The 13,151-nt window shown below is 35.9% G+C and overlaps 1 protein-coding gene and 1 pseudogene across 1 annotated transcript in view; both read right to left on the bottom strand.

The window, feature by feature from the left end:
- Positions 1-13,151, bottom strand: part of Vwa8 (von Willebrand factor A domain containing 8) — a gene marked incomplete at its 5' end in the record, with an annotated part of 371,699 nt that overhangs the window by 339,622 nt on the left and 18,926 nt on the right.
- LOC102024497 lies at positions 2,538-3,986 on the bottom strand (annotated as a pseudogene).

Below are 13,151 nucleotides of genomic sequence, written 5' to 3'. Positions count from 1 at the left end.
GTTTCCTGTATACAGCATATTGTTGGATTTTATTTTTTAATCCACTGTGCCAGTCTGTTTCTTTTGACTGGAGAATTGAGGCCATTTACATTTATAGTTATAACCGATATGTATTGATTTATCATTGTCATGTTATTTACTTGTGTTGGTGTCCTACTTTTTCTACCTGTTTACTTGCTTGCTCTTCTTGCCATTTCATTCCTACTGTTGTTCTTGAAGTTGCGGTCAGATTTTTCTCTGTCTAGAATATCTTTTAGTACTTTTTGTAATGCTGGCTTGGTGCTCATGAAGTTCTTCAATTGTTCTTTGTTGTGAAACTATTTTATTTCTCTGTTGAATTTGAGGGATATTTTGGCAGGGTACATCAGTCTTGGTTGGAAGCTGTTCTGTCTTAGGACCTGTGATACTTCACTCCAAGCTCTTCTCAATTGGATGGTTTGTGCTGAGAAGTCTGCCATGATTCTGATGGGCTTCCTTTTATAGGTAATCTGTTTCTTTTCTCTAGCAGCTTTTATATTCTGTTCTTTTGCTGGACATCTGGGAACTTGACTATTTTATGTCTAGGTATAGTTTTATTTTGGTTGTGGTTGTTTGGAGCCTCATTTACCTGTATATCAGGTTCTGTTTCCATGCTTGGGAAATTTTCTGCTATTATTTCTGCAAATAATCTTTTTATGTCAGTTGTGTTGCTTCCAGCTGTTTCATTGACTCCTATAAGTCATACATTATTCCTCTTAGCCTCATCTTGCAGCTGTTGAATTGGCTTTTCCTGGATCCTTGTTGATTTTATGAGATCCTTTCTTTCACGGTCGCTAGCTGCCATGCTTTTTTCAGAATCTGAGATTCTATCTTCAGCTTCATTCAGGCAGTTTTGGTAGCTTTCAATGGAAGCTTTGTTTTCCTGGAAGTCTGTCTGAATCTGTTTCATGTGTTCAAGTCCTTTCTATATTTTTCATTGAATGCTTCTGACCATTGCCTTTGTTCTATTTTCTTATGTTTCTTCCTCAGACTTTTTGAGCTGTTCCTTCAGTATTACTGTCATTTCACTTTTTGCCTGGGAGATTATTTCTGATCTCGTCTCTTCTATGGCCTTATGGAGTTGTTTCTTTACTTCCATTGCAATCATTTCAGCTATTTCAGGCATGTGTTTACCAAGTTCTCCTATGTCGATGTCTCCTGGACTTGTTCTGAGTGGGGTGGAGTTTTGGGATTGTGTTTTAGTTCTTCTTTAGTTTGCTACCAGATGCAGAAAGCTCAGTTTCCCTCTTCAGTAGCTGCACATCAAAGCCACTAGTGTCCCTGTTGGTCACTAGCTTTCCTGTTGCTCAGGTTTGCCCCTGAGTGACCTCTGAGAAGCACTACTAGTCTAAGGTTTTCCAGCAGTTTTTGATTTGTATCTAGTTATCCCCGTTCTCAGACATGGGCATTGGTGTCAGCTGATGGCCGACCATCTGATCCAGTGTCCCCTTGCAGTTCAGGGCACGTGCACGACCTGACTCAGGTTGCACTGGTGTGACAACCTCGGTCCAATGGACCTATGTCCCCAGGCAGTTCAGTGTACAGGCAAAATCCAGACACAAACTGCAGGGTCCACAGTTTGTGAACCACCTGATTCTGTGTCTCCAGTCAGTTCACATACAGCAAACAGATGCAGGCTGGATGGGTAGCAGTCACAGACTGCCCGTGCCTTTGACCCGTTAGGAGGACCATGTGAAAGTAAAGCACAGACTCGAACCGCGAGACCAGCAGCTCCCAGAGCACTGGCTCACTCAACGCAGGGCGTGGGCGCTAGGAGAGGCTACACGCCCCGCCCCCAGCCAGAGAAGTCCCTGAGGCTTCTGAGTGAGGACCTCCTCACTGCTGCAGGTGCAGGGAGGAGAGAGACTCAGTCTGTAATGGCAGCAGGGTCCTGGGTTGCCCGCTCTGCCCTCAGGAAGTAGATGGGTAATACCTGGCTCTCTCTGCAAGTTTCAGCTGGGAACCGTGGAGGTGTGAGCAAAGCACGGACTCAAACTGTGGGTCCAGCAGCTCCTGGAGCACTCACTCACTCCAAAATTCCTTTTTTTTAAATAAAATGTTTTATTTTAAATTATGTACAGAATATGCTTTACGTTATTACAAGGGGTTGGGGAAGAAGAGCCACCACCTTCCAACCACAGCTCTTCATGTTCCTGCTGGAGATGACCATCTTTCTCTGAATCAAGAGTACAACTTAGCTTGGATTTCCTAAGCTGTAAAGGAGAATTTGTAGCTAAATCAAAAATGTTCCTGCACTGTTACTAGTTGGCCTTTTCCCATCAAAATTTGAACACTGTTAACTCAGAATCGTTAAGAAATTTCCTGGTAGAATTTTATAATGAAAAACGAAAGTATAACTATCAAGAACAATGAGTTTAAGTATTTTAACCTAAAGAAACTGTGAAATGGCTACATAAACTATGAATAATCTGAAATGTTGGAGTTTATTCCTTTTATTTTGATTAATCTAACAGTAAAAAAGACATATAACTACCAAAAATGCCCTTAATGTAAAGGTCATGTGGAAAATGTATCTTTGATAACTATCAAAATGAGACCTACTTACTGTAACATTATCAAATGCATAAAACTTATTAATGGCATTTGCCTGTACCAATAATAGTACAATAATATTCTATAAAATGAAGGACCAAATAGAACTTCTTGGCTGTCAAATATTTTCAGTAAATGGAGTTAAAGAAAGCTACAAATGCCACACATACATTATGATGATCTGCCAACATAGAAAGTCCAACCTCTTGCACTTATTCAGTCCCCAGATTACTCAGATTATGATTTTTCATGTGAAAATTTAGGTGTTTCTCCATCATTGTCTTCTTCCTCTTCCTCTTCACAATCCCCACCTATTTAGTGTTCCAGTTCCTCTTTTGTGATAATTTCAAAATCATTCCCATTTCCAGTACTGTGCTGGGATCTGTCATCTTCCCTCCTGTCACTGTCTGTGCCTGAATGCTGTTCTCCACCTGAGCCTTCCATCCCATGATTTCCTGCTCCTACTTTTCCTTCCTCGTCTTCCTTTTTCTCACTGGCTGACTTTTCCTCACTGTCAGACTTCTGCTCTTTTTTGGTTTCAGATTTTTCATCTTTCTTTAAGTCTGCTTTGGTCCTCTGTACTCATATGTGTACAGAGGCCTGAAGGAGTCAATGAAGCCCACATCTGCAGTCAGATTAGGCAAGAACCAAAAGTGGTGCTTTCCTCCAGTTATAGCCCCACGATGCGAAACAGAAGGCAAGAAGAAGAATGCTGACTACAAAGCAGCCTGCGCCCACACTGAGGTAATGAACACCTACTCTCGTTTCTGTTGGCCAAAGTGGGAAGGGGGTGGCTGCTATTACTGCCATCACAAGAATGAATCCCATGACAAACATTTTAATGTGAACTGGGTCACAGATCCACACATAAATCTCACTGCTGTCCAGAAAAACTTGGTCATCATGTGGTTCAAGTTTGAATTTTTTCTTAGTTTCCTTCTCTTTGGGAGTTCCCAAGGTTTCTTCCTATTTGGAGTCTTCCTTTTCACCATCACTTTTTTCTCTTTTTCCTCTTTTGTCTTTTCTTCCTTTGTATTTTCTTTCTTGCTTTTTTTATTTTCTTCTTTTCCACTTTAAGTTTTTCCTTCATCATTTTCTTTTTTTATATCTTTATCATGCTTCATTTTCATTACTTTAAGTACTTGGTGAAAAAAACTGTTTCTTTAAAAGCCTGTTGCAGTAGTCAACCACAGACTCCCTGGTTGTAAATAAAGCTTCTTCTCCTTTCTTGGTTTTTGCCCACTTTGAATCCAAAAGGCAATCCACTGCATTTGAAGCTGGATCCGCTTCTTGTGCTGCCTGCGTTCCACCATGTTGGCTGCTCCCAAAAAAATGCATTTGTTAAAAAAAATAATGATCTCAAGCACATAGTCTAACATTTACACTGCAAGGAACTAGAAAACAACAAATTGAGCTCAAAAATAGCAGAAGGAGGGAAATAACAAAAATCAGACAGAAATTAATTAGAGAACAGAAAAACCACAGAAACAATCCATAAAACTAAATTTGTTTTAAAAAATTAACATCAGAAAACCCCTACGTTTTCTAACAAGGGAAGGGAGGGAAGGAGGAAGGGACAGAGAGATTGAGTCCAAGCAAATAAAATTTTAAAACCAAGGCAAAAATATTACAACACATGCCTCAGAAAGGAAAAGGATCATACAGGACTACTATAAACAGTTATATGCCAACAAATCATATGATCTAGAGGAAATGGTTCTCAGAGCAATGCAATCTATCAAGTCTGAACCTGTGAGAAACAGAAAGCCTGACAGATCAATAACAAGAGACTGAAGTAGCCAAACCTTCCAACAAAGAAAAACCCAAGACCAGATGATTTCACACTTGAATTCTACCAAACCTTCAAAGAACTAATGCTGATACTTCTTGAATTTTTTCAAAATAACAAGTTAAAAGATTACTTTCAAATATATTTTATGAAGTAAGCAGCACTTTAACATCTAAGCCAAAGACATCACAAGGAAAAAAAACCAAGAAGTCAAATTACCTGATGAAGATTATTACAATATCCTCAATAAAATAACAGAAAACTGAATTCAATAATACATCTAAAAGATTATACATCAGAACCAAGGACAATTTATCTCTAGCACACAGAATACATAAAGAAATAGAAAAACAAACAGGAAATAGCAAAACTCAAAGAAAGATCACAAACACTTCCCCCTCAAAAATGTCAGCAAAAATGATTTGAACAACCTCACCAAAGATACACAAATGGCAAATAAGCACATAACTAGATGCTTAACATCATTAGTCAGTGAGAAATGCAAATTAAAATCATTATGAGACACCCAGAATAGTTGAAATTCAAAAGACTGACCATAACAAGAGCTGGCAGGAACGTGGAGAAACAAACTGTGATGCACTGTTGCTGGAAATGTAAAATGACACAATCACTTTGGAAAAGAGAATGGCAGTGTCTTGGAAAGTTAAACACCTACTATGTGATACTAACTGCTTATATACATACACTAAGTATATACACAAGAAACACAAAGCAAATGACCATAAAAAGACTTGTATATGATGTTCAGAATACAAGATGGTAATAATGCAAATGTTCATCAATTTCATGGATAAACAAATTTTAATATAACCAGACAGCTGGATACTACTCAACAAAAATAATAACTATGCTAAGTATTGCAAGTAACCATAACAGTTTATATAATATGATTCAACTTATATAAAATTCTAAAAAATTCAAATAAACCTATAAAGCAGACTAGTGATTCCCAGACTATGGAGGAGGAGGAGAATTTGTCTGATCCACATTCTGACTATAATAATGCTTCCTGGTAGTATATGTATGTTGAAACTTAGCAAATTTGTATCATATATATGTATGCATATTTATTGTGTATAAATTCTACCTAGTCACATTGTTTTTAAAATAAAATGAAATATTAAAATTTTAAGTGTCTTTAATAAGGAATATGGATGATTTGGGTTTTATACTTTGTTCTTCAGTGTTTCTCAGTTTTCTGTATTAATCACATTTGGTTTGTTATAAAATAAACTTTTTAACTGTATTATAATAACAAGTATACTGAAAGGACAAAGTATGACATACAGAGAAAGTTGCAATATGATAAGTGACATATATCAGAATATTTTGATGGACCAATAGATCACAATTTAATACCCAATTTCAATTCATAATTCACCCTCTTAAGGTGCTTATCTGTGAGGCAGTGTTAAGTAATTATAATTCACTGGTGGTGTTTGCTGCTCTTATATAACGAGTTCTGTTCACAGCAAAACAATAACAACACAAAACATAAAATAAAGCCAAAGAATGACCTCTGGCTATGAGTACACCTCAGAAGAACCAATAATTTTCAGATCCCAGCAAAGGAACCCAAAATCCTTAAACAAAAAGCTTTCATGAGTTTGGTTGGTGAAAAGCAGTTATAACTTACAACAGATCTCAACACATCTATTCCTTATTTTAACAAGTTTGGGGTTTTTTTCTGTTTGTTTCGTTTTTTGAGCTTGTCTCGCTATGCAGGCTGGCCTTGAACTCGTGGGAATTCTCCTGCCTCAGTTTCCCAAGTGCTGGATTACAGGTGTGGGCAACCATGCCTGGCAAAAGTTTGATTTTAAACATGGGAGTTTTATTAGTTATTTTTAATATTACACATCAAATATATGCTTACTATGACTAAGAAAAACTGCAAAACTATAAAAAAGAAAAAATAAATTATCTTTTGACTCCCCATTCCCAACCTAACTCCTAAGCTTAAGAGCATTTGGTACATAGACATACAATACACAGATAAAATAAATTTATAATTAAATGTTGATATATTGTACTCTGAGTAACTAAAAATAACAATACACAATGTATTAACCATTGTTACCCTCCTATCACATTGTTTTGGAATTTTGTTTCTCATTTTTTTTCTTAAAAAAAAAGAATATATATATATAGATAGATAGATAGATAGATAGATAGATAAAGTTTTTTAGAGACAAGGTTTCACTATGCAATTCAGGCTAGCCATGAACTTTGTAGCCCAGGCTGACCTCGAACTTGTAGTGATCGTCCTGCCTCAGTCTCCCAAGTGCTAGGATTGCACCACCATGCCCACCTCTAAATTTTTTCAAAAAACACAATTGGTACCATACTTTATATACCATTCTGAAACCTATTTTTTTTGTTTAACAAGAGCACATGGACATTCTAGATAAACATATGTAAATGTAACTTTTTCTTTCTTAATCATTCTGGAAGATTCCATAATATGGGTATATAACATTTTTTTCAATTATTACTGTTTTGATGAATTCAAATTGTTTGTAGTGTTTGTCACTATTAAAAACTCCAAAATGTTATAATATATATTTATATGGTTAATACATATCTGTTTTTAGGTACAGATTTTTTTTCCTAATGGACAGAATCTTTAAAAAATGCTATCTCAAAGGGTATATACTTTTTATTTTGATAGCTATTCCTGCATTGCTTTTCAAAAGTCATATAAACTCATGCTTCTGTCAACAATATAGGAGAATGCCATTTCCCTGAAATCTGCATTGTAATACTTTTAAAGTCTGGCCTAGATAATGTATGAAAATTGCTACCTGACTATATAATTTACATCCCCTTAACTATCAAGCAGAGTTAGAATATATGTTCATATATTTATTGAACATTTGTATGTACTCTTTTGTGTTGTACCTATTTAAATCCTTCCTTATTTTCTACTGAATAACATGATTTTCTCATCAATTTAAAAGATATTTTTGTATATTAATTATATAATCCTATTACATTTCTGAGATAGACCCAAACAAGCCTATTTAACATATTACACTGCTCAAAAACTGTACATCTAGGGGAAGAAGGCATTTGAGAGATGTTGGTTAAAGGACATAAAATTTCAATTTGACAGAGAAATAAGTTCAGATCTATTGTACACCACGCTGACTATAGCTAATAACAACTCATTATATACTTGAAAATTGCTAAGAGAATAGATTTTTAAAGTTCTTACCACACACATGTGTGTGCACATGCATACACACACACACAAAAGAACAAACTTATAGGATAATGGACATGTTAACTAGCTTGACAGCTATTCTACAACACACATATCAAGACATCATGATGCACAGCATACAATTTTATTTATTAACGTTTTAAAAATAGCATCTGCAATGTAAGCTGCAGAAAGTGACAAACTAAATGGAAAATAAACAGTAATAAAATGCATCAAGAATTTTAACCCATATTAGATATGAGCCCTGGAACAAAGAAGGTTAAAGAAAAAATCAAGTACTGAATAGACTGCTGTAGAGACTCTAGGAGAGACTTCAGGACACATTCAAGGGCTTTAAATGCTGACCCTTTTTGAAAGCTCTCATGTTAAAAATACATTTAAAGAAACCTAAGAAATAATTCTTAAAGTAAATTGTTATGTAGTAAGAGGCAATTAGTGTGACTAATAAAAGTGAAGCAGATCTTGAGTATTGGAGGCCTTGTTTCTAATATGGTTTTTCAAACTGACTCTACTAAGTAAGAGAATCTTACATAATACTATCCTTCCCCAAAAACTGTCACTAATCCATTAGAACTGACAAAAAGCTGCAATGCTTATTCTACATTATCTACATTTACCAAAAAAAAAAAAAAAAAATCAGCTTTTCCATGCTATTCTTTCAATTATGACACTGGCGAATTTCTCAAACCAAAAAAATTATTTGAAAACTAATGAAAATTTTCTGTGTTCCATTTTAAAAGCACAATATTGTAATTCTTGCAGAAAATCTTCATGAGCCCTACTTGCATGAATGAAAGATCACTGTGTCCAGTTAACCTTAAATGACCTCATGTATGAATGGTCTACTGACTATAACAAGAATATTATGTAATGAAGAAGAATATAACTCTGAGGTCAGATTTAAAGTTATCTACTGAAAACTTTTTGCCCTGGAATAACACCTCATAAGACAAGCCCTGGAAGAAACACCTTCTTTGATACAATACATTTTAACTTCAAGCACAAAAATATGAAAGAATCTCTTTTTAAAAACTGCCGATTCATAAGCCTCGAGATTCAATTTTCACACCAAAAAGAGGCAAAAAAGCTTCAATTATCCACTTCTGCACTTGCAGGTGAGAGATTTGGGAGCAAGATGATAAATGGAAGTTATAATGGTCAAGGTAGGAGGTAACAAGACCTAGATTAAAAAAGAAACTAAAGAGCAATTCTGTATCTTTGATGTGACAGGTGTTGGTCTTGGTGCTGGAACTAGAAAGACATCCTGTTGTGCCCATACTCTGAAGCCAGAAACACTTCAAATGAGAAGTTGACAACTGACCACAGAATAAAGGCATTCATTAGCTCAGCTGGTCGATGAATTAAGCAACTTTACTTTGGTGAGATAACATTGCTTTCACATGGTTGTTCACTGAATTTTAGACTTCCACTTAATCTGACTCATCATCTTTTCTGCTCTGGGGTCTGATGTCACTCCACCAAAAGCTGTTAGTTGCCTTGTGACTTGCAGTGGTGGGAGGTCCAAGGAAGAAACCTGGAAACCCTGCAAGCCAAAAACTAAGACTGCAGTCTCCTTGAGAATAAACCTACATTAGCTGCCTGGCAGATGAGATGTTAAAGGAAAGATGTCCTAGTTTACAGCCACCTCACTCTCCAAAGCCACCACTTGTCAACCATCAGGTGCTGAGCTTCCTAGGAAAGAAGCTTGACACCCTCCATTCCCCACCTAGAAGCCAGGAAAGGATGTGCCTCTAAGCCATACTTGGTTTTCCATCTGGAGCAAAGCAAAGAGCCTGAGATGGTAAACAGTCAAGAGACAGCAGCCTTGGAATCAGAAGATTCCAGCACAGTATGGAAACAGAAACTGAGGAATCACCAGCTAGAGTCATGTGACTTCTTCCAGTAAAGGGAAGGAGTACTGCCTAACTCATTGCTTGAAACTAGCATTATCCTGATACCAAAACTGAAAAACGAATTAACAAAAAAAGAAAACTACCAGCCAGTTTCTTTAAGAAACATAGATGTAAAAATCTTTAAGAAGAGACTGGCAAACACAATACAACAAATCATTAAAAAGATCATATATTGTGACAAAGTTAGTTTCATCCCAGGAACGCAAGAATGGTCCAAGATATGTAAATCAACAAATGTATTATAACACCCAAATAGAAGGAAGGTCCAACATTGATTCATAATTTAAAACCCTGAAGAAAAATAGGTATAGAAGGCCCTTACCTCAAATTGATAAAAGCCATTTGCGGCAAACACACTACCAACACCATACTAAATGGCAAAAAACTGAAAGCTCTTCCTCTAAAATCAGGAACAAGACAAGGTTGTCTACTCTCACCAGTTCTGTTCAATACAGTATTCAAAATCTTAGCCAGAGCAATGAGACAAGAAAAAATAAAAGTAAGTCAAATTATCCTTGTCCACTGATGATATGATCTGTAGTCACAAATGACAAGATCCTTTACATAGAAAACTAAAAACAAAAACAAAACCCCACAGAAGGCTCCAGGAACTAATAGACAAATTTAGCAAAGCAGCAAGGCACAAAATAAACACACAAAAATCAACAGATTTCTTCTACACCAACAACAAATGCACCTAGAAAGAAATTGGGAAAACAATCACACTCATAATAGCTTCAAAAATGAATTAAATTCTTAGGAATTAACCTAACAATGAAAGTGAAAGACTGTATAATTAAAACTATCATATTCTGAAAAGAGATTAAAGAGGACATCAGAAAATGGAAAACCATCCCTCGCTCCTGAATAGGCAGAACCAATATTGTCCAAATGACCATGTTACCAAAACTGATACAGAGATTTAATGCAATCCCAATCAAAATGCTAACACTTTCACAGAACTAGAAAAAAAAGTCCTAAAATGTATATGGAACCAGAAAAGAACTAGAATAGCAAAAACAATCTTGGACAACAAGAACAAAGCAGGAAGCACTACAATATTGTGTATCAAATTATATTACAAAGTATAGTGATTTCTTTATTAAAGCATGGTATTGGCATAAAAACAGACACGCAGATCAATGGAACAGAACAGAAGATGCATTAAAAAAAAACCTCAGGCACATTCAGCTATCTATCTTTGACAAAGGGACCAAAAACATAGACTGAAAAAAAGATAGGTTCTTTCACAAATGGTATTGGGAAAACTGGTTTATCCAGGGGTAGAAGATTAAATCTAGATGTTTATCTCTCACGCTGTACTAAAAAAAAACGATATTAAAGCAGACACAGTCTGCTAGAAGATAAAATGGACAAATCACTTGAAAACATAGGCAGAGGCCAGCACTGTCTGATCAAAAGCCCTGTTGTATAAGAATTAACACCAAGAATCAACAAATGGGCTCATATCAAATTAAAAGGCCTCTGCACAGCGAAGGAAACACCAGTACAGTGAAGAAATAATCTATAGAAAAAGAAAACATCTCTGCCAGGTACTCCTTGGACAGGGAACCAATTCTTAGAATATATAAAAAAACTCAAAAAAAATAGATCCTTCAAAATAACAGACCCAACCAAAAGTTGGGCAATCAAAATGAACAGACATTTCTCAGAAGAAAATGATGAATAAGTACATGAAAAAATGTTCAACATCTCTGGCCATTAGAGAAATGCAAATCAAAGCAACACTAGATTCCACCTTACTCCAGTAAGAAAAGGCTGTTAACAAGAATTCAAATAACATATTTTAGTGAGGTAGCGGGTAAAAGGAATCCTTCTACATCATTATTGTACAACTACTATGGAAATCAGTAGGGAGATTCCTCAAAAAACTAAAAATAGAATTTCCATTTGACCCACTACCTCCCTTCTAGGTATCTTTCTAAAGAGTTAAAAACACCATATTACAAGTATGATGTGTGTCTAGATGTCCCCACAAAGTCTCATGTGTTCCTAGGTGGAACGTTATCAGAGGTGGCTAAATCTAGAGTTATGGGATGCTGGGATAACGGTATGTGATTAATCCACTGACTGGTTTGGCACTGCCCTAAAGCCAGTAGCCTGGATAGAGTATAAAAAGGGCAGAAAGAAGCTGTTAAGGTCGCTTGCTTGCTTTGCTACCTTCTGCCCATCATCAAATGTTTCTCCTCTGCAATGTCTGTCTGCTGCCACACCACCCTGCCCTGGAGCCAGCCGACTGTACTCCAAAACCTCTGCAAACTGTGAGCTAAATAAACCTCTCCTCTTTATCTTTAGGAGTCAGGTATTTTGTCTCAGCAACAAGAAAAGTAACTAAGACAAAGTGATATAGCAGCACAACTCACAATAGCTTAAATCTTAGAAAAAACCTATATGTACATCAACATTTGCATTTTGAAACTGTGATATTTATATATGTAGTACTACTCAATTACAAAGAAGGGACAGGCGTGGTGGTGCAAATCTGCTGAAGCAGGAGGATTGCTACGAGTGTGAGCACAGCCTGAGCTATAAAGTGAGTTCAAGACCAGCCTGAACTGCATAGCAAAACCCTGTCTCAAAAAGACCAAAAAAAATTATAAAGAAGGATAAATTTGAGTCATTTTTAGGAAAATGGATGCACCTTAAAAACATAATGTTAAATAAGATAAATCAGAAAAAGGTTAAATATTGCATGATTTCTTTTACACAAGCAACCCAAACCATAAATAAAGAGTAAAATAAAAGATGATAGGAAACAGGGTAGACCTTTTGAAGCTGAGAAGGGGTTTTAGGGATGAAGGGAGTAGGAGAATGAATGTATACATAATATTTGTGATACATAATGAATACATTCACTGTGAGTGAGGAACTGCATGCCCCAGTTAGCAGAATTTCTATCACTGTATTAAACATAGCTTAAGTATGAGAATCAGAGTTCATATGTCAACATTGTGATATTTATTTTTTTCATTGCTACAAAACAGCAGTAATTTTCAGTGCTCCAATCTAATCACTGATAAAGATAGAACTAAAATAACACTGCCATTCCTCAATGAATTCAGTATATTCTGATAATCTTTCAGACTTTTAAATTTCAAAAGAATTTTCCAACAGACCATTCTTGTTTCTACTCCATGGTTAATTCTAAAGAAAATCAAGACTAGCTTTTAAATTGCTATGGACATTGTGGCAGGTTGTAAAAGACAAACCAAAGTGATGCCAGGAAATACAGGTTTTCATACCAATTGTCTTCTGATCTCTTTGTTCTAGTCCTACTTTCCCAGCTATGAAATACTTTTAGAGATTATAAAAATTGCTAAAGTTCCTTTCTTCAACAAAAGTCTATCACTTTATATTATATATTTCATTTAAAAATGCTAAATATTCAAAATTCAAAATCTTTTTAGACTGAGCTGAGCTAAGGCATAAATACAGGAAAAAAGGTAATGGGGTATCAAACTTGAATAAGATAACTTTCAAAGTATTTTAAAATATTTTCTCAAAACTAAAAATAACAGGGGGCTGGGGATTTAGCTCAGTGGCAAAAGCGCCTGCCTGGCAAGCGCAAGGTCATGAGTTCGGTTCCCAGTACCGGAGAAAAACCAAAAAAAAA

The sequence above is a fragment of the Chinchilla lanigera genome, unplaced genomic scaffold (genome assembly GCF_000276665.1).
Source record: "Chinchilla lanigera isolate Chin_1 unplaced genomic scaffold, ChiLan1.0 scaffold00117, whole genome shotgun sequence".
Taxonomy (NCBI): Eukaryota; Metazoa; Chordata; class Mammalia; order Rodentia; family Chinchillidae; genus Chinchilla; species Chinchilla lanigera.
Note: the sequence above shows the minus strand (reverse complement) of the source record. Positions and strands in the feature narration are given on the sequence as shown.